General features: G+C 46.2%; 1 protein-coding gene across 1 annotated transcript in view; it reads left to right on the top strand.

Annotated features, from left to right (window-relative positions):
• The window catches only part of MAPK4 (mitogen-activated protein kinase 4), a 514,768-nt gene that overhangs the window by 455,964 nt on the left and 35,729 nt on the right, over nucleotides 1-23,075 (top strand). The gene's annotated exons all lie outside the window — the stretch shown is intronic.

A 23,075-nucleotide genomic window follows, 5' to 3' on the forward strand; every position in this document is an offset into this window, starting at 1 on the left:
TATGCAACGTTCGCTATTCTAGCGACCGCTATGTATCGTTCCAACGACCCTTATGGTGTTTGGTTGTAAGTCAACCTATAGACCAGCTATCCTAGTAGCGTGGATACGAGCAGTCTAAGGCTAAAGACTCGAGAGGGCGCGTTAAGCCAGCTGTTTACCACACATGTACCCCTTGAACACCCAGTGAAAGGACACCACACAAGTGTTATGAAAATAAACAGTATATTTATTAAGAATCACAACAGCCCTGTACTCTTTATGAGGACAGGGTACTAAGCACAAACCAAATCTCTTTAGCAAATACTTCAAGTGCACAATTAAAACAAGTGTCCGAGGACACGGAAAGGTTAAGGTCTCGGGCGGACCCGATAAAGCAAGTCGGAAGCGAGGGACTCAGGACCCTAGAGTAAGGAGGCTATGCAGGCACCGAAATGCCGAGTTACCTAGCCACGAGGGCTGCGGCTGCACAAGTCTTACAGGCGTCGGGGTCTTCGCTGACGAGCCAGGAGCCGGAAGAAAAGGAGTTGCTGGCCGGCGACCAGTGCTGAATAGTTCGTAGAGATCCAAGCCTGGATCGGAGATTGATGAAACCTGAAAGCAGAGGGGACCAAGTTCGTACTACTAGCCAGTAGTCAGAGGGTACCAGGAAGGCACCGGTTGGCCGTCACCTCGACCAGGTGAGTGGGCGACGCTAGGCTCTGCAGTCTCACGGACCAGGAGGCGTTGTCGGCGACCACGGCGGAGGTGCGAGCTGTCCCACGAAGGATGATGCTGTCGGCGTCGCTGGGCCCAGGATGGGGCAACAAGCCTTGGCAGTTCTCAGGGCCACGTGGTGGGCCTAAGATGGCGTCTTGAGTGGACCAGGAGGGTCCGGGGTGCTTCTCGCAAAGATGGAAGCTAGGGCCAGTCTGGAGCAACCAGACCAACAGTGATGATTCTCGGATGTCGTCACAGAAGGGCACAAGCCAGCGGCTAGTGACCAGACAACGTGCTGAGCAGCGAGCAGAAGGGCCCCACGCAGATCGTGGAGATGCTGGGAGACTGCACTTCGGTGCTGGAGCGGCTCAGGGTCGGGGCTTCTCGGACCCCAGAGCACTCACCAGAGAGTTACCTCGATGGTCGTGCTGGCGTTAAGAGCGTGCAGGTTCTGATGATGGCCGGTCCCTCGAGGTCTCGTCGCACCCACAGATCACAGCTGAGCTGATGACGTGGGTAGAGGTCAGAGGTGCCAGGGAAGCCGGTTCTCGTCGAGCTGGGCCGTCGGATTCCTTGAGGAAGGACTTACAGCAAACCGCAGAGTTCTTAGTTGGTGCCCGCTGATGCAGGGTGACTACTCCTTAGTCACAAGGGAGAAATCTTGAGAAGAGTCTTGAATGTCCTTTCGTAGAAAGTAGTTCTTGAATCAAAGATGATCTAATTTGGAAGGGTCCCCGCTCCGGTCTTTATTCTAAAGAAAGGGGTGGGTACATGACTAGGTCCTGCCCTAAGGGTGGGACCAGGAAGGGGGGTAGTTACGCCCCTCTCCCCTGCCGGACTTTCCCCAGGCCAGGGTCGTCGCCCCTGGAACTGGTTCTAACCGGCAGATGCGTAGTGAGCACCGGGGTGCCACTCCGCAGTCACCTTCTCGCCAAAGCCCTACCTACCCAGAATACACAAACTCTGTCTGGGACGGTGCGAACACCGCCCTCGACAGGAAACCCTTTGTCCAAGTGCTCCTCGCTGGAAGGACTCCCAGCAGCAGGAGGTCAGACTCGTGTCTGTGGTGGCAGCATCCATTTTGTGGAGCTGAGGCTTCAGTTAACTTTAACCGGGGTTCACAGTTACGTACATGTCGTGTCCCTCTAGAAGGGTGGGATGCTAACCTCATCGCCAGAATTGGTGAGAGGGCAGCACCCCGATTCGTATGACACCTTACTCGACATGCCTGGATAACGCGACACCGGAGTTACCGATATGGTACGCGTTATCATGGAACAGCCATTGGGTCTTGATTCCGCAAGCTGCAACCAGGCTCGGCTCGGGCCTGAACCTAGCTCACACGAGCCCACGCACTCTGCCTTCAGGATCGTTAAGGCCTGCCATAGGAGTGACTGATAGGAACTCGGGTGTCCATTGTATGGTTAGATATAGAGCTACTATACCTAAAGCGAAGGGTGGTTACACGTCTTCGCCCCAGCTGTCGTGCAGCCAGTTGTGTCAAATTTTGGAGGCCAGCCAGGGGTGGCATAATACATGCTTCAGCCCCTGGCGGCCCTGGGTACACCTATGCCCTGCGTTACGGGGTCTGATAAGGTGGCCCAGTACCAATTGGTAAATGCACCTAGGGTACATATCGTAATTTAGAAAGAGAACAGCCAGGCTGTGGGTCTGATTAGCAGGCCCACAGCCAGAGAAAGTCGTAAACCAGTGAAACAAAAGCAAAAAATCTGGGTGATCATAGGATTGCAGACCCTACTCTCCTACAGCCGGGTCTTGTTATTTCAGGCTAAGATTGCTTAGCAAATTTTTTCCTTTCATTCCATTAGAACATCGCAGAACCCTGACTCAAGCCATGGTTATCAGCCGTTTGAACTACGGCAACGCCCTTTTAGCAGAAGTTGGGTTGACTTCCCTTAAAAAGTTGCAGGTTATCCAAAACGCAGCGGCCAGGCTGGTTTTGAACATGCCTGCCAGATCCCCTTCGCTACCACTACTGAGAAAGCTACATTGGTTACCTGTAAGGCAAAGATCCATCTTTAAAGTCTGCTGTTTGACTTTCAGTGCCCTACAGGGTCTGGGCCCTAAATATCTGCAACTTAAGTTGGTAAAACATAATCTGAGCCGTACTCTTAGATCCAGCTCGCAACTATTACTGCATGTCCCTCGAATCAGATGTCATAGATCAGGAGGTATGGCTTTCTCTTATCTAGCACCTGTTTACTGTAACAGTCTTCCTATCTCCTTGCGAGAAATCCCATCATATCAAAATTTCAGGAAACATCTAAAAGCTTTCCTTTACTAAGGCCTTCCTCTTTGCTTCCTCTCTTTCTCTTGTTTTTTTCCTCTTGGGTTGTGCTCTAAGTAAGCGCCGAGATGCCTCACGGTGAGTCGTTGTGCTATACAAGAAAGTATAACATAACATAACAAGGTGAACACCCTTGCATCCAGTAATACTCCTCTTACTGTGGGGGTTCCACAGGGATCGATCCTTAGTCCCCTACTATTTAATTTGTATCTCACCCCCCTGGCCAATATTATAAAATCATATGGCTTTACAACAGTGTCTTATGCGGATGTATCCTGGAGACAAAGGAAGCAGGGGAGGAAGAGTTTAGGGATGAGGCTCTGCTTGCTGTTTTTCTGTGAGCAGCAGCCATCCTGTGTTTCCACTCAAATTTATTATGAGCGGTGGAGTTAATGGGGGAGCAAACAGGGCCAGGGCCACGCTTGCTTTCTTCTTACCGGTGCGTAACCCTGCTTCCACAATTGAGAACAGAAAAATAATTGTCTGCATTCACAACTGAAATACAAGTAATTCATGTGCACCAAACACGGAGAGTCTAGTGCTGGCTATCTCAATCTTGCAAATGAATTGCTTGCATTCACATGTAAATGCTGCACAGTTCATTTTGTTAGTGGTTTCTCTGTTGCCTGCAGCCTTCCCCAATGCCCCCACACTGCATTCAACACATTACTCGTTTTTAGGTTGAGCCTAGAGCAGCGAATGAGCTGCTTGCTCAACTTTTAGTAAGGGGGTTTTCAAAGTGCTACCAGAGGCTTTTGCTGGCCTCAAGCTTGCGTGCACATACATGTGCACGTGCACAGCCGATATGTGGTTTTCTGTCAAGGCTCATTAAGCCTCGCGTGCCTCTCTCTGTGCTTCAATTCCCTCCCCCTCCCCACCACAGATTGCGTCACTCTGCTGGCCTCCACTCCCCCGCCTCTATATATTGTGGCCAGTGCTTGTTATTCCAAGCGCTTAGTGCATGGCTCCAACTATCCTGAGATTGATTTCTTGTTCACGTCACTTGCTAATATCCACCATTTTTCTTGTGCCAAGCCTTGGAGAATAGTTCTGTGCATCCATCGCTCAACTTCTTCAGGTCAATGCGCTAAACATCTCTCAAGGCAGGGAAGCAGTGGTACACACGTTAACTAGTTCTGGCTAGTCTAACAGAGAGGTGTCCTTCAACTTTGCAGAAACACGTCAGTGAGTTTATAAAATACAAACATTCTAACAGATTCCTTTTAGTTGAACCGGAAAAGTGATGCATACAAAAAAAATTCCAGGTTTAAATTGCATTGAGGGTGGTTTCGAACATAATGACGTGTTGGCTGTATTCCTGTTATTTGTTCATTTGTTATAAAGCAAGTTTAATATACACCTCTGCTTCAGAGAGAAAGGAGATGAGTGGTGTTAGCATCCCCCCTGGTGCGCGAACTGGTGATATCATCAGGGTGCTCTTTTTTTCTATCAAAGCGAGGGGTGAGTAACTCTGAAAGGCGGCGTTCTGCCCGCTCCCAGTCCCGCCACCCCTCCCCATGAAAGCCAGACTCATTCCCCAAGCATGCGAGGCTGTAACGAGTACGGCGGTGCCCGCGTCGGCAGTTTCCCACTCGAGGGAGTCTCCCCTCACCCTAGCATCCAGACTTCTCACACCCGCACGAGCAGTGATGTCATCATGATAAGCTCGAGTGCCTCCTTACCGCTTACAGATTCTTGCATATGTTGAGGTGCTGAGCTAAAGGTCAGTGCGCAGTTACTAACACCTGGCCCTGAAAATCGAGGATTGCTACCACTTGCATTCTTACCTCCAAAAAATGCTTCTTAGAACCACTGAGGATCATCACAGTAAACGCCAGCCAGGATTGTGTCTTATGTTTTTTAAATTAATATTATTACCTATTCACAGTGCTTGAAATGGATAAATAGATGTGCAGGTACTCTGTAGCAGAGTACCTGCTTGTTTCTGAGAAGTGCCGGTACGCTTCAATTAAAAGTATTAAGTCACTCTTGAGAAGAGCTGGTACTCTCCCTCTCAAAATAAACAAGCATTGGCATAACCAATAGGTCTCTCCTTTGGGACCTTATAAGTGTTTAACCATGCAACACTTGACATTGTTGCACCAATGGTATTGTGCTGGATAACTAAACACTTATAAGGTCTCAAAGGCGAGACCTATTGGTTATGCCAATGCTTGGTTTTTTTTCCTCATGTGAGCCAGAATCTCTTCTTTCAGAATCTGCTCAGGTTGAGATCAGGTTCCTGGTACCTCAGTGGAAGCATGTGCTGTGCTTTCTGTTTGTTTCTAATTAAATCAGAAGGGTTTTGGCAGCATTCACTCCTCCAGTGACTGGTAGGAGCTGAGCTTTTATACAGTGCTCACCCCTAAGGTTAGGTGTGGCATAGATAATCAGTCGCAGCTCCTCCCCTAAGGCGGAGGAACGTCGCCCCACTGCTCCACAGCAGACAACATAAAATGATACTCACTCACGTTATTATTATTTCATGTTATCTTCTGCTGCTGCAGCTTTCTTGGTAGGGTGGGCTGCTCCGAGGACCGAGGAGCAGGGGAGGAGTAATTTGCCTACTTCTAAGTGAACATGACTGTTTGGTCAGCCCTCTCGGGCTGCCCAAAACAGTCATGGGCACTTCCCATATTCTCCATGCAGGCTGCATTACAACCTGCATGGAGAACATGCCCAGGCCCCCATTTCTTTGCTGAGCGCCAATCCACGGTCCTCAGACCTATCACAATCCTGCATTGCAGCGTTGTGATTGGCTATCGGGAGTTTGGGAGCAGGGTGCTTCCTGCTGCTTCCTGTATCCTGTTGCAGGACCGGATCAGGAAGAAGAGCACGGAGGAGAGGCGGCGGCCAGCCGGCCATCACAGGTAAGTGAGTTTAAAAAAAGTCTGGTAGCAGCCGCTACTGCAGATGACTATCTGTAGCTGTGCCTGACTCATCCTCAAGGAGCACAGGCAACATTCCTTGAACCCAGATTATGGCCCCACATGTGCTGGCCTAGTACCGCTTCTGCCTGTGTGGAGCGATGTCAAGTCATCAATGTGGCATTGCTTACAGAGAGCAGAAGATGCAACGAAGTGCAAAAAGCAGTGTGCTGTGCAGGAACAGTGCAATCCAGCCAGTGCCCAGTCTCTCAGTTGTCCTGCTTGGTCACTTTTACTAAAGGGTGACGTGCAGTGAGGGATCCGTGGCCACCACCCAGCAAGAGAAGAGAGACTGTGCAACATTCTTAACTTGCTGTAGCTAGAACCACGAAAGGAAGCAGAAGTAGTGCCGATCCCTGAGTATCCCTGCGGCTGTTGCGCTGTGATGTGTGCGTGTAGTATAGACCAAGACTACATGCATCACATGGGAGCCGTTAGTGCAGGACAGATGGTGACTAGATATCCTAAGCACCACACAAGGACAGGCTGTTAACATGGGACTGCACCATACCCACAGCTCTCCAAGGTAGGACTTAATCTTGATAGCTGAGGAACACAATGCTGTGTCAAAGTAGTAGTTGTTCTTTGACTAATTGTTTAGTACTCTGTTGCAGGACACCATGCCTATCCTGCGTGGCCCCATCAGAATGTCTTAACGTTCTAGCCAACGGCACTAAGCATCGTGAAGAACCGGGTTTTTAAACCCAGCGGAGCCAGGGGCACGCCCAAAGTCTTCGGATTCACCTGTCTTGGTATACAGAGACACAGAATACTTCTGGGTGGCGTCAGAGACCAAATTTATTAGCTGCAGCTAGTAACAGAAGTCCTAGAAATAGTGTAGAAACACAGTGTACAACTCAGGAGACTGTTCAATTTTGTAAAGCAAGACATCCCTTTTTATGCCAAAATTCACATTTCGAATGCACACCCACTGCGCAAGATTCTAGCCAATAAGGTACATTCTCAAACAAAGTATCACATAGCAAAAGCCATCGGTTTACATTGCCCCAACCCACAAGTTAATTATTAGGAATGTCCCAAATCCAATCTCCACAAGCCGGACAAACCCATAATTAAAAGCACAATGCATGTAATGAAAGAGCATAGGAAAGAAACAATAACAGATAGCGAGCAAGATAAAGCATGTGTAAAGAACCTAAAAGTTAACGATGTCCTGAACCTTGATTGGCAATCTCAGGCAACGATCAACCAGGAAAATTGGCTTAGCGAGGTCAGTTTCAGATGAAGGGGTCAGTTTCTTACAATGCACCTTAGAGTCAAGAAAATGCCTAGTTAATAAGTGCATGAACAGCAAACCCCATGCAACTTCGTTCGTTCAGTTACCTCCACGGGCCCACGGGCCTACGTGATGGCAACACAAAATGGAGGCACAGACAAAATGGAACCCATATTCGAGACGAAGTCTCAGAATACGTAATGAACTCGCTATTTAACACGACAAATTCACTCCATATTAGCCGTACTTACTAAATACGGTACAACATCACCAAAATTGTGACGGAACCATAACCTCACGAGACAAGTCAGAATTTCACAGAACCTCAATCGTGGGAGTCAATACGTTTTATGGAAATAGCGAACATATAACTTGCAGAATGCAATTTGCTGGTGACGTAAATGCATGACCAGATAAATATGTTACATATGACATGGGACAACGTGAGAGATCATGCATACAGGTTGGTGTATGGACAACCCAGGAAACTTTATTTCCCATCAGATCCCCATACAGCTACAAGCTTGAGGTTCACCATCTCACATTATTGATGAATCTGCTGGTCTGGTCCTGTGAGAGGTGGCACAAAGCCAAATAAACTACAGGAGGTATCTATCACACATGCATTAGCAGCCCACACAATCTATTTTTGAAAGTCTGTAACAAGTCATTCTGAAATATACAATTAAAAGAAATCGTTCTCTTCTCCTTCTGTTTTCTCTACCATTTATGTAGCCATGTCCTGAAATGCCTTATAACTGTATGATTTCAAACCAGTATGCATTTGTGTTCGTTGCTGCTGCCGAATGCTTGGAAAATTAAATTGCTGCAAGTTTTTATGTCATATTAGCTTTGACTATATACTACAGAAAGCAATAATATATGTTGTTACTTTCTCAACATAGCCAACATGACTATTGCATTCGTCAACATCTCACTTTTACTGTGCACAGACTTGCTACATCATCAAAGCTCAGAGACCGTTATCCCGGAGCTCCCCCTCCTTTTAGTGAACATGCTGGTAGGAGCTTGGTCCCCACCCCACAAGTGACACTAGAACCCTTCTTCAGCCTCTCACGATGGATAGCAAATGTTGCTGATAATCTCCAAGCATCAAAGCAATGACGCCCAATAGTGGTCTTGGGCCTCACCTCACCATCCCATTCCACAAGTCAGCAGTGGCTTGCCTGAGCACTTTTACTTCTAAAGCTTCTGTTTTGAACAGTTGTGCTAAGTGCCACCACACTCATTCGTTCCAACAAAGTAGGTGCCCAGCTTCCACCGTTTTAATGCCATTGAAATGGCATAAATTACAAAAAGATGGGAGGGGCATACCCAGAAATACCAACAATATAGTTGTCAATCATTATACAATGTATCCAGAAATATCCAGTGAGTCAAATAAGATATGCAAAAGTCCAATCAAACATATAAAGTTGCTGATATTCTTCATTTCATTTCACAATACGACAATACAAACAGCTAACGCGTTTCATCCCAGAAAGCAGTGGGACTTCTTCAGGGCCAAAAAATACTACCTTAAATGTAATCATTTTCCCTCATTCCAAAGATATGAGCAGTGTTTCCCGACCTCAATTATCTCCTGTTTCAGTTTAGGACAACATTTAAAACAATTCCCTCATATCTTGGGAGTTCCTTACAGTGTGGCAGCAGCCCACTGCCACAGTCAGTGCATCCTTCCAGTTTGAAAATCCAAGCGTCCAGGCGGGGATGGAGGTTCCCTCCTCACAAAGTTCTCTGTGAAGGACACTTCATGTTGTTTTCACAGGATACATTGTGATTACTAATAGATATATTCAACTGGCCACTGACGACTATTGGGGGCTTGCTTCTGGCATTTCCCTCTGACGTATCCTGGAGACAAATGAAGCAGGGGAGGAAGAGTTTAGGGATGAGGCTGTGCTTGTTGTTTTAACCAATAACTTGTTTAAGAAAAAAATAAGATTGATCAAGAAATTTGATAAGATTGCTGAATAAAGGATTTAATGTGAACATTAAAAACTGAAATTGACTGCCTCTGATATTATCCACTCCTTTGTAAAATTACAAACACAATACGATTTTAAAAAAGCAGACAGTTGTTCATATCAACTAATAGATTATGATACTGAGTCTGTCTAACTTGTTCAAGGTAAAAGTGATCAGGAAATATAAAGGAATTGCTGTAAGCATTAACGCTAAAATTGACTGCCTCTTCTATTGTCCTCATGTTAATTTCTCTAAAATATTTCCATAGATACTCCTTCCGAATGGCCAAGAGCTGTGGCACAGGCAAATAAATGTAGTATTGACGCATTCGTATAGCTACACAGCCTGTATCCCAATAAACCAGGGCAGGGAATATTCCAATATCCTTCAAATTGGGATATGTATTGATCTGAATCTATAAAATGTCGTTTTTACATGACCTTCCAAATCTGAGGTAATATATGGTTGTCTTGCTGTGGTACAGGAATCTAAAACCAAATCTACATCCTTGTATCTCAATGATGCTAGAAAATCTTCCTCCCGGCTGCTGGCCAATAGAAAGCGTTTTTTGGTCTCTTTTCGAAACCCCTTGGGCATGCCACTAAGAATAGTTATCTGGGGCAGTTTGTGCCTCCATTGAGTCCCTTAATGGAAACGCATTGGCAACAGCTCAGTTTCTGAAACCTAGGCAAGTACATGTTAAAAGTAGTGTTCTTACTATCCCGCTGCATTGTAAATCTACAGTCGAAGGCACACTTTGTGTCAACAATTTCGTGATTCCATGAGTCAATCAGAAACTATCATCAGTAAAAATATATTGTAATTATTTTGCATTGTAGGTTCATGTACAGATCATGTCCTTCATACCGCAGAACACTTAGCGTATGGTAGCGCACTACTCCACTGATGGTGCTCAGTGGAAGGGTGCAGGTCAGTAGTGTAGCCTATGTGGAGGTATTTCCGTGTTGTGCGTGATTACCATACACATTATGTTTCTTTTCCCAAAGCAGAAAAATGGTCTGGATCAATGCCCCTGAGAAACCATCCTCCCCCTCCGGGCACCAAAAACCTGCCCCCGTCCCCCACTGCTGTTCATACAAATATCATTTACAGTCAGCTGAGGGCAAGCAGCCTTCAGTATGCGCAGATTCTAATGTTTGCATTCTTGATTTAAAAATTCATGCAAATAATGTTTGCAAAAATTCATATTAAAAAGTAATAAGCAAGAAGGCGCTCCGTATACCGGAGTTAATTCAAGGCAAAGATGGTAGACATCCCCTAGGGTAAAGTCCGAGGAAACTCAGGGCAAAAGAAAACGTTGCAAGGATAGCTTTAATTTCTACGTCACTATTACTGCGAGTATTGCAAGTTTTTTCGCGGGTTACTTTTGAAAATCAATTAAATAGTTTTTATTAAAAAAAATCTTACTTTATTGCACCAGCTTTCTGCACAGAACTGCTGCTTGGCAAATCATTGATTATGGCTCACGAGGCGCTTCTTGATATGTCTGTGCGCTGTATTCCATCAATGGCAGTGATCGAATATGAGCCCTTCTGTTTCAGGAGTCCCACTTGTGGCTGCCCCACTGCAGTTCACAGAGTTGATGTCTCCCTTTTGGCTCCTTCCTCTAAGCCAACATGGAACGGGTGCTCTGGGGGCAGCTGCACCCCCCCCCCTCTCTCTCTCTCTCTCTCACACACACACACTCTCTCTCTCTCTCTCTCTCACACACACACACACACTCTCTCTCTCTCTCACACACACATACTCTCTCTCTCTCTCTCTCTCTTTCTTTCTCTCTCCTCACTTGCCCTCTCTCTCTCTCTCTCTCTCTCTTTCTTCTCTTTCTTCCTCTCTCCTCTCTTGCCCTCTTTCTCTCTCTCTCTCTCTCCTGGATCCCATGGGTCTCATTTACAAGCAGATTAATCAAAAAGAGACTAGCTATGGATGGGGTGGTATGATGTTTACATTGTAAAGATCATGGTGACTCAGGTAAGTTTTGTTGGTCAGGGGTGGCACCCATTGGGTGTCTTAAGTAAGCCCTCACCCACCAACCTAGTTGGTGGCATGCTTCATCATCGGGCCCACCCAGTGACACCTAGCGTGTCCCGGGTGTACTACGACGCCTGAATACAGCGGAGCAGGTATGTCACTGTGTGTGCGGTGAGGGATGTTAAGAAGGTGAGTTAAAACGGCTTGGCGGGGGTCCCTGTACCCGGTGGGAAAAAGACTTTATTAATAGGGCCTCCGTCAGCGGTTAAAAATAAGGCTGTGGGACGTAAGAGGCGAGTTACGACCTCTCACGTCCTTTAGAATGTCAACATGTTTCAGCCAGTGCCTTATTGATATGCTGGCTTTCTTCAGGACAATAAAAATGGGTGTAGGTGTGATTAAAACTAGTGGGTGTGTAGTGTGGACTATGTGTCTACACGCCCTAAAGTGTATCTAACTGTGAGAGGGGGGATTCCCTTCTCAAGATCACGCTAGTTTTAAGTGGTGTCCTCTTCAAGGTACTTTGAAGTGGCAAAGGTTAGACCAGGATTACTGGTCGATACCGGCTGTAGACCTAATGTGCCTCCTTCTTGGAACCGGTTCCAAGAAGGAGGCACATTAGGTCTACAGCCGGTATCGACCAGTAATCCTGGTCTAACCTTTGCCACTTCAAAGTACCTTGAAGAGGACACCACTTAAAACTAGCGTGATCTTGAGAAGGGAATCCCCCCTCTCACAGTTAGATACACTTTAGGGCGTGTAGACACATAGTCCACACTACACACCCACTAGTTTTAATCACACCTACACCCATTTTTATTGTCCTGAAGAAAGCCAGCATATCAATAAGGCACTGGCTGAAACATGTTGACATTCTAAAGGACGTGAGAGGTCGTAACTCGCCTCTTACGTCCCACAGCCTTATTTTTAACCGCTGACGGAGGCCCTATTAATAAAGTCTTTTTCCCACCGGGTACAGGGACCCCCGCCAAGCCGTTTTAACTCACCTTCTTAACATCCCTCACCGCACACACAGTGACATACCTGCTCCGCTGTATTCAGGCGTCGTAGCACACCCGGGACACGCTAGGTGTCACTGGGTGGGCCCGATGATGAAGCATGCCACCAACTAGGTTGGTGGGTGAGGGCTTACTTAAGACACCCAATGGGTGCCACCCCTGACCAACAAAACTTACCTGAGTCACCATGATCTTTACAATGTAAACATCATACCACCCCATCCATAGCTAGTCTCTTTTTGATTAATCTACATATAAACCGGGGATCTGGACTAGCTATCTGGTCCTCTCTCTCCCTCTTGATACACGCTCTCATTTACAAGCCCCTTGTGCCGCTACTAAGTCACTTCTTTTCACGCAGCGGCGGCGCAATCAGTGCACCACACTGCACCATTTCTGCAAACTGACGCATTGGATCCAGTGCTTCAGTTTGTACAGGCCAGCATCACAATATGCCTGCGTCGGGTATAATGTATGCAGGGTATGCATTCCCACACAAAATGCCACGTGAAACTGGCGCAGTGAAATTTACATTTCACTGCATCACTCTACAACTTCACTGTGTGAAAATCCTTACGCCTGCTCAGACCAGCGTAAGGAATGACTTAGGGCTTTTACAATTGGACTTGCCTCTCTACTCTGATGCATTGCTGGAGTTGCGTCAGTTTTACTACCAATGCATCACTTTTGCTCCAACAGATGTGTCCGAATATCTGACGCATCTGTTAATCCTTGCGCCATGGAGCCCTCTATTGTAAATACAGTGCATCCATGGTGTTGCAAGGACATTTGGTGCGGGCAAAAGGAAACTGACACATCACTGCTGATGCGTCAGTTTCTTGTAAATGAGGCCCCGTGTGTGGAGGAGGGCTTCTACTGCCCACCACAAGTCATAGCTGGCTGCTCCCCAGGCACCTTAGTAGCAGGTCTTGTCCTTTTCTATTTACAATATCTTCATCCGGCAATGATCCCTTCTTACCAGAGATGCAGCCTTCACATCAGCATACTGTTCTCCCATAGCCTCAGCTCTCCGCAGCCTCAGCCAATGAAATCAGCCTACCGTCCAATGCCACCACTAGCCAGATCGCCCTTCCTCTAAAAATCGGTGTTTATTTCAGGCTCATATAGAGACAAAATACCCCGCAACCTCAAATTTCCCACTAAAATTCATACACACATAATATCTGTATGTCAGTACACAGCCCAGCGAGTTCAAAACATCGTTTGCATATATCTGTTTATTATAAATCAATATGTACATTGAATTTCCAGCATCCTGTCATTCCTCTTATCCAAACGGGCAATGTGTCCTGGGCATCAACATTGCAGGTCATTAAAGACAATACAATTTCAATCTAAAACATCATTCACTTGTACAGCCATACCAGATCTCTCATTCATTCATCACCCTTCCACACATTCATGCAGATAATGAAACAGTGTTTATATAACAATGCCAATTTCCACTTCGGAATGAGAAAAAATACGCGAGACCGAGCTGGAGATTGACATCTCTGCAGACATACATTTATGACCAGCCGGGTCCCCACTTGGAGAACCTTGTGCCAGTCGTAGTGCCACCATTGCATTACTTTCAACCCCTAATCCTATTTCTGCAAATTACCATCACATACTAGTACCATCATTGCATTACTTCACCCCGTAATCCTGTTACTGCAACTTTAGATTTAAACCAAGAACAAGATGTTTTAGTTTCTGACTGACATGTTTAAAGATGCCGAGTTCACAATTTTCTTACTAGGACTGACAGACATCTATGGAAGTGGTTTGATCACATTTTCATTGCGTAAAACAACTTTAATATGACTGTCCACACTCCCAACAAACTCTAATCAAGGGTCCTAACTTTGTTACTGAACATCGGTCGTCATATCAGTCTGTCTCGCGGATTTTCGCATCTCACCGATGCGATTAATAGCATGTTTTTCATAGTTCAAACACAGTTATCCATCATATTAGACTACGTTATAAAAACGCGTTATTTACAAAGAGCTTCAAACTTTCCAAGCAAAATACATTACAAGTTTTATTACCGCCCAACGTTGTGGCATTGCCCTTGCAGGGTTGTATACGGACTTTCCTTTGATGGGATAGTAACTTGTGACCTGCAGCTACCAATAGATGGCAGCAGAGAACCTATATATATATATATATATATATATATATATATATATATATATATATATATATATATATATATATATATATATATATATATATATATATATATATATATATATATATATATATATATATATATATATATATATATATATATATATATATATATAATATTACACACACACATATACATACCAGAAACAAAATTAATTGACAAATTCAAATTATACTCTCAAACGAAGAGCACTATTAGGCATTCCCAAAACATACAAGTTATACCCAGTCACCTATTTGCTCCTTATCACCAAGGCTCTTGAACAGAACATCTATTAATACCTCTCAATCATACATATTTATTAAACTGCTATATTAGCAGTCGAGATGGCTCATTAAGTGGAAGGAGGTTCTCTGCTGCCATCTATTGGTACCTGCAGGTCACAAGTTACTATCGCAGCAAAGGAAAGTCTGTATACAACCCTGCAACGAAGAACACTCCAACAGTGTAGGAGACGTAGCACAAGGCTCAGGTACGTTGTTTTATTTAACCCAAAACAGAGAGCAGCTATGCGTTTCGGGCTCAAAAAGCCCTTGTTCACACTGCAATTGTCAGAACATATGTTGCTTTTTAAATGCTAGTGGTACACACCCCTTCATTACGTAACTGATCACGTGATCATAGAAAGTGAAGATATGTATGTCATTTTTCTTGCTGAATAATTCTTGTTATACTCGCACCATAAAAAAGTTTCTAAATATAGACGGCCAATGTAGCTTTTATATTTTATAAGACCTATATCTTTGGAGATTTAGCTAAAAATCATACAACCAAACACATAACCAAAGTTTTCCTCACTGCCAGAGGTAACATGGTTGCATACGCTGTCCACAGCACAATGTAATATGGTACGGCCCAGGGGCAGTATCATGCATGGATAATGAACACACTTACACATATAGGTAGTGTAAGTGGGTACGGGCACCTGCACTCGACACCTTTTTATTACAAGGGTCACATATCCAGTGACGTCTGTGCTGGATGCGTGTGGGGTGAGTGTGAACCAGCCCTCAGGGAATGGTTGCTGCTAGCATCAACTACAACAGTAATAATTGAATCACACACAGAGATTCAATAATAAAAGGGTCAATAGTTTGTGCTGCAGTAAGGTACGGACAGTAGCTGTGAAATAATACAGAAAAAATTCTATAGTAAAACAACCACAACTTGTGGTATACTGAGACACAGGGAATAGATCTGAAATATTACAGAAAAGGATTGTATCATAAAGAGTCCATCAGTTCTGGTGCACTCAGATAGCCACATCAAAAGCATTCAGCATGTGCACAGCCAGCGATGAAGCATGCTGCGGGCGGGCCGTACTAGGAGCAATGTCTGTTGCCATCAACACTGCATCATCTGCAATAGCTTCTCTATCTGAATTATGAACACTGCTGTCTGCAGTGTAGGCCAGAGATAGCGCTCAGCAAGGGCCTACAACCCACGTAATGTGGACTTGAGCTGCCCAGTTTGTCATACATGAAGCAACAAAAAACGCTTGCGGAGCCTGCAATGATGTGTATGCGTGGTGCGGACAGAGCGCATTGGAGCAATGTCTTTTGCCTACAGGACTGCGTCATCTGCAAAAGTGACTTGATTTGAATTGTGAACACTGCTGTCTGCTGTAAGCCAGAGGGAGCGGTCAACAAGGGCTCACAGCCATGTGGCGTTGACTTGAGATGCCCTGTTTGTAATACACAAAGCAACAAAAAGCATGTGCGGAGCCTGCCATGATGCTTATGCATGGTGCGGACAGAGCGCACTGGAGCAATATCTTTTGCCTACTGGACTGCGTCGTCTACAATAGCGACTCAATCTGAATTGTAAACACTGCTGTCTGCAGTGTAATTTGAAGGCAGTAGTCACACAGACATCCATGAATACTTTTTTTCACTTCCTCTTCACAAAATACAACAACATAAATTACAAAAAACTCTGCAATAAATAAACCAAAACAATTCGAATTGTGATCTCTGCTGTCCACAGTGTAGATTGTTATTCAGTGTTTATTTCCACAACCAAGAAGAATTTGATCACTGTACTAAACCTATAACTCATTTAAAAAAAGTTCTTCAAGCAAGTATACTAAAAGGATATTGTGTATATTTCAATAGACGTTGTAGTTACTTGACTACTGGATTCTGTAATTAAACAATCACCACTCGATCTAAATTCTGAGCCCTGCTGACCGCAGTATAGGCCAGAGGCAGTGGTCATTAATGCCTCACAGCCACGTGCCGTTGGATTCGGAAACACAGAGTTGGTTGCACCTCATCGGAGGGGGTACACAGAAATCATCACACACTTTAACTTCTGACATCCTCAATAATAGAATCAATACCCCATTTCACTGTTCGGACCTGCTGTACCACAGTGTACTCCACCGACTGGTGGTGGATGTGGTGGTGGATGCGGTGGATGTGGTGGTGGTGGTGGATGTGGTGGTGGTGGATGCGGAGGTGAAGTGGTGGTGGATATGGTGGTGGTGGATGTGGTGGTGGATGTGGTGGTGGTGGATGTGGTGGTGGATTTGGTGTTGGTGGATGTGATGGTGGATGTGGTGGTGGATGTGGTGGTGGATGTTGTGGTGGATGTGGATTTGATGGTGGATGTGATGGTGAATGTGGTGGTGATGGTGGATGTGGATTTGATGGTGGATGTGATGGTGAATGTGGTGGTGATGGTGGATGTGGTGGTGGATGTGGTGGTGGTGGTGGATGTGGTGGATGCGGTGGTGGATGGGGTGGTGGTTGTAGTGGATGTGGTGGTGGTGGATGCGGTGGTGGTGGATGCAGTGGTGGTGGATGCGGTGGTGGTGGATGTGGTGGTGGCTGTGGCGGTGGATGTCATGGTGGATGTGGAGGTGATGGTGGATGTGTTGGTGGATGTGGTGGTGGATGTGATGGTGGATGTGGTGTTGATGGTGGATGTGGTGGTGGATGCGGTGGTGGTGGTAGTGGTGGATGGGGTGGTGGTTGTAGTGGATGTGGTGGTGGTGGGTGTGGTGGTGGTGGTGGATGCGGTGGTGGTGGATGCGGTGGTGGTGGATGCAGTGGTGGTGGATGAGGTGGTGGATGAGGTGGTGGATGAGGTGGTGGTGGAAGTGGTGGATGTGGTGGTGGATGTGGTGGTGGATGCGGTGGATGTGGTGGTGGTGGTGGATGTAGTGGATGTGGTGGTGGTGGGTGTGGTGGTGGTGGTGGATGCGGTGGTGGTGGTGGATGCGGTGGTGGTGGATGCGGTGGTGGTGGATGCGGTGGTGGTGGATGTGGTGGTGGATGAGGTGGTGGATGAGGTGGTGGATGAGGTGGTGGTGGAAGTGGTGGATGTGGTGGTGGATGTTGTGGTGGATGCGGTGGATGTGGTGGTGGATGTGGTGGTGGATGCGGTGGATGTGGTGGTGGTGGTGGATGTGGTGGTGGATGCGGTGGTGAAGTGGTGGTGGATGTGGTGGATGTGGTGGTGGATGTGGCGGTGGATGTCATGGTGGATGTGATGGTGGATGTGGTGGTGGATGTGGTGGTGGATTTGATGGTGGATGTGGTGGTGGATGTGGTGGTGATGGTGGATGTGGTGGTGGATGTGGTGGTGGTGGTGGATGTGGATGCGGCGGTGGTGGTGGATGCGGTGGTGGTGGTAGTGGTGGATGGGGTGGTGGTTGTAGTGGATGTGGTGGTGGATGTAGTGGTGGTGGGTGTGGTGGTGGTGGGTGTGGTGGTGGATGCGGTGGTGGTGGATGTGGTGGTGGTAGATGTAGTGGTGGTGGGTGTGGTGGATGTAGAGGTGATGGTGGATGTGTTGGTGGATGTGGTGGTGGATGTGGTGTTGATGGTGGATGTGGTGGTGGTGGATGTGGTGATGGTGGATGTGGTGGTGGATGCGGTGGTGGTGGTGGATGCGGTGGTGGTGGTGGATGGGGTGGTGGTGGTGGTGGTGGATGTGAAAGTGTAAGCTATTGGCTTTGTGAATAATGATGCTATTAATTTATATATTTTCAAAGCCAACACATATTTAAAAAATGTGTCATTTACAATACCAATAGCTCACACTTTCCTAATTCGAGACCTATTGCATTTCAAATGCTTTTTATTATTTTATTTACGACATTGTTTGAAATGTCGTCCTGCCAACTTACTGTAAGGAGCAGGATCTGAGCAGACAACCTTAGTAGGACACCAAAAGCTTACACATCCCAGGATGTCTGCCAACTATGTTATTTAGGTGTATTTGTAAAGCGTACTACACCCGCGAGGGTATCCTTCCGCTGAAGAATTCAACATGTTCTGAATAACTGAACTAGTTCGACTTTATACTTGGCCTCTGGTACTCGTCCCTCGTCCAGTTACAAAGGGGAAAGTAAAACTACAAATACCAGAAACCAAAGTAAACAGGCTCTGCAAAGCCTCTCGCACATGGCACGCATGGGCTAGTGGTCATCGTGGCGGTAGATCGAAGCTAAAAAGTTGTAGTTGCGTTGCTATAAGAGAGACGAGAGTACTGTGCGTTTAGCTCGGATTAAACATGGTCTGTTTCACCAATGGCGTTAGAAGCCTGCAGCTGGGACAGACAGTACAGTGTTAACGCGCATGTGGCTGCGGTGTTGTTCTTTTCATTCACAAAGTCTGTTCAGACAAAGGGCGGGGGGCAGAGGGGGGAAAGAGAAACAAACAGACCAATCCCGGCAGGCTCAGCTCTCCCGGGCCAAGAAGTGGCTGAAGGAGCGAGAAAAACAAGTCCGGCCGCCGAGAGCTCTTCCAGCCTGTAGAGGGACCCAGGTGAGGTGGGGGCCAGAGCGGGAGCTTCGGGTATGCTACAGCCGTTGGGGAGCAAGAGGGTACCCCGCATGGTTAATGTTGCTTCTACGTGGCCTGCCCCGTCCGACGCGCGCCTGGTGCCTCTTCCTTAGCTGCAGTGGAAGTTGGTGCGACTGTGCGGGGCTCACACAGGCCCAGGGCAGCGCAGGCTGCAGCAGCAGGGAGAGAGTTCGAGGGGCGCGCGCGTGGCTCAGATATCGGGAAAAGAGCGCAGTGCATTGCAAATTAGGCACAGCTGCGACGTTCCCAGGAGATGGTGCATTTGAAATTGGAGGCGTGGAGGGGGTGCGAGAAAACTCAGAACTCATGCAAAATGGGGTACCTAAGAATCGGGGGCACTTTAGCATGACTGGAGCATGTAATTCGTAATGTAAAAAGCCTGGCGCCGTCAAAGTGAAAGTACGGCTGGCAAAAACAAGACGGAGGGAGAGAAGGGGAGGGGGGAGGAGAAATGCGACACGGCGGGCAGGGGAGGGGGCGGAGCGGGGAGAGGGTGTGAACGGCGGGCAGGGGGAGAGGGTGTGAAAGCAGCAGGGGCCTGGAGTGCGGCTGAAGGGAACTGATGTGCACGCGCTTTTAAGCTCAATGCGCATGCGCATTGAGCTTGAATTTCACGGGCACTGCAAGGAATCGCCACGATTCCTTGCAAGTTGGTTAAAGACTGTTTAAGCCCCCATAGTCTCGCAAGCTCGATGCGCATGCGCATCGAATACCGAGACCTAAAAAGGGGTTGTGGTAGGGCTATTAGATGAGCCCTACTTGGTCGACATGTTTCGTAAGCAGTCCCCTACTGCTTACTCATCAGGACCTCTGTAAATCCCTACTAGACTCAAGTAACTAATTATTTTTAGTATTCCTACTTTCCTAGAATAGGGCAGCAAAAATAAGCTGTTCTATTGTGAGATCAGAGCTTGAGTTGGCCCTGATGTCACATAAGTGCTTGTCTCAGTCATCAACTGAGACTGACATTACACACCTTTATCACCTAGTGATAAACAGAAAACCTAAAAATAAAAACAAAAATAGTAATAAATATTCACTATTCACATAATAATTGATGTAAAAACAAGAGCAGATAAAGATGTTACACATGACGTGGGACATCGTGAGAGCCCCTGCACACAGGTTGGTGTATGAACAACCCAGTAAACGCTATGCCCCATCAGATCCTCTTGCACCGACAAGCTTGAAGTTCACCATCTCACTCTACAGATGAATCTGCTGGCTGTACCTGTGAGAGGTGGGAAGAGAGCCTAATAAACTACAGGAGGTATCTATCACACATGCATTAGCAGCCCACATAATCTAATTTTTGAAAGTCTGTAACAAGTCTGTCTGAAATGCACAATTAAAAGAAATCGTTCCCATGTCCTTCTGTTTTCTTTACCATTCATGTGCCCATGTCCTGAAATGCCTTTTAACAGTATGATTTCAAACCAGTACGCATTTGTGTTTGTTGTTGCTGCCAAATGCTTGGAAAATTAAATTGCTGCAATGTTTTTAATGTCATATTAGCTTTGACTATATACTACAGAAAGCAAGAATATATGTTGTTACTTTTTCAACATAGCCAACATGACTGTTGCATTCGTCAAAATCTCACTTTTACTGTGCACAGACTTGCTACATCAACAAAGCTCAGAGATCGGTATCCCTGAGCTCCCCCTCCTTTTAGTGAACATGCTGGTAGGAGCTTGGTCCCCACCCCACAAATGACACCAAGAACCCTACTTCAGCCTCTCGCGATGGATAGCAAATGTTGCTGATAATCTCCAAGCATCTAAGCAACGACACCCAGTAGTGGCCTTGAGCCTCACCTCTCCATTGCACTCCAGAAATCAGCAGTGGCTTGCCTGATCACTTTTACTCCTAAAGTTTCTGCTTTGAACAGTTGTTCTAAGTGCCACCCCAATCATAGTCATTCCAATAAAGTAGGTGCCCAGCTGGCATAAATCACAAAAAGATGGGAGGGGCATACCCAGAAATGCCAACAATATAGCTGTCCATCATTATACAATTTATCTAGAAATATCCAGTGAGTCAAATAAGATATTCAAGAGTTCAATGCATCATATAAAGTTGCTGATATTCTTCATTTCATTTCCCAATATGACAATACAAACAGCTAAAGCGTTTCATCCCAGAAAGCCGCAGGACTTCTTCAGGGCCAAAAAATACTACCTTAAATGTTATTATTTTCCATCATTCCAAAGATATGAGCAACGTTTCTCGACTTCAGTTATCTCCTGTTTCAGTTTAGGACAACATGTAATACAGGGGCATATTATCAAGAACAGGCGATAAAATTATCGCCGCTTTATCGGCAAGAAGCTGCCGCTAAAGCGGCGATAATGGGCTTGAAAATATGTCCTTGTGAATTCCCATAGCAGCCCAGGTTAACACCAGAACCTGGGCTGCTATGGGAATTCACAAGGACATATTATCAAGCCCATTATCGCCGATTTAGCTGCAGTTTCCTGCCGATAAAGCGGCGATAATTGTATTGCCTGTTCTTGATAATATGCCCCACAGTTCCCTCATGGTGTAATGTGTAAGCACCATTTCATGTTGTGATGACACGCATTGTTTGCCATCGGTTGTAGGCGCTCCTAGAAATGTAACCATTACAAATTGGCTCTAAGACGTTACACCATGAGGGAACTGTGTTGCATGTGATCTTAAACAGAAACAGGAGACAATTGAGGTTGAGATACCTATATCTTGGGAGACTGGGGAGCATGTTTAAAACAGCCATAGAACTGATAAACTGGGATGTCTGGTCACTCATTGTAGGAGGAACTAGAGAGGCAGACTGGTCAGCAGCCTGACTTGAGTGCTTTCTCTCACTGCAGTGGCATCTTAGACTCAGTAATGCCGGATGATAAACCTGAGCACAGTTTTGCTCCATAAAGGTTGGCAATGGACCAGTATTTAAAAAAAAGAATAAAAATGCTTTTACTTAAACTCCAGGAATATCCAAAGTCATTAAAAGCATTAACAAATGTTTGGTATTTTTCTCTGAAAAATGTGGCAGCCCTAATCCCATCTAGCTGTCTGTGTTCATTATGGGTAGGCAATTGGAGGCACAAGTAGTCTCCCGCTCATAGCTGTTCTCCTCACAGTGGCGGCTGCTCAGAGGCAGTAGTGGTGGGGAGAGCGCGAGGGCACAGGGATTAAAAAAAAAGAAGAAAACATCACTTACCTGCCAGACAGCCGTCCGCCGCCTCTCCTCTGTCCTCTTCTGTCAACCAGGCTCCCAGACTCCCCTAGCCAATCACAATGCTGCTGTTACGAGCATGACAGCAGGGTCGTGATTGGTCTGTGCGGCATGGTTCAGCGCTCAGACAAGGAGTGTGAGCCTGTGCATGTCACCACACAGGCTGTGAAATACACTGAGTGGAGAACATGCCAAGTGCACATGACTGTTTGGCAGGCACAGGACAGCGACCTAAACGTAAGTGCACCAACCACTCCTCCACCTGTTGGCTGTGATCACAGCCAAGCCCCACCCTGCCCCAAAACTGGCTTCAGCACAGAAAAATAAAATGATAATAACATTGTGTTATAATTTTTTTATTTTTCCTTTTTCTGCGCTGTTGAAAAGGAGTGGGGCGACGCTCCTTTGCTTTAGCGGAGGAGCCGCCCCTGTCTCCTCATCTGCTCTTAGCAAACGTTGTGATGATGGTGCAAAATGTTACAGTGCTCTACTTAACACTTTCTAGCAAAGGCATTGTATAAATCATTGCTAACAATAAGTCCTAAAACAAGAAAATCTAACAGCCCCCATTGCAAAAGTTCTGATGCAATTCAATTATAAAAGCAAATAGTTGTTTTATATCGACTAATGGGTTATACTACCGTCTCTGGCTAACTTGTTTAGGATAAAAATAGGATTG

This window comes from Lissotriton vulgaris, chromosome 3_1 (genome assembly GCF_964263255.1).
Source record: "Lissotriton vulgaris chromosome 3_1, aLisVul1.2, whole genome shotgun sequence".
In the NCBI taxonomy this organism is placed as follows: Eukaryota; Metazoa; Chordata; class Amphibia; order Caudata; family Salamandridae; genus Lissotriton; species Lissotriton vulgaris.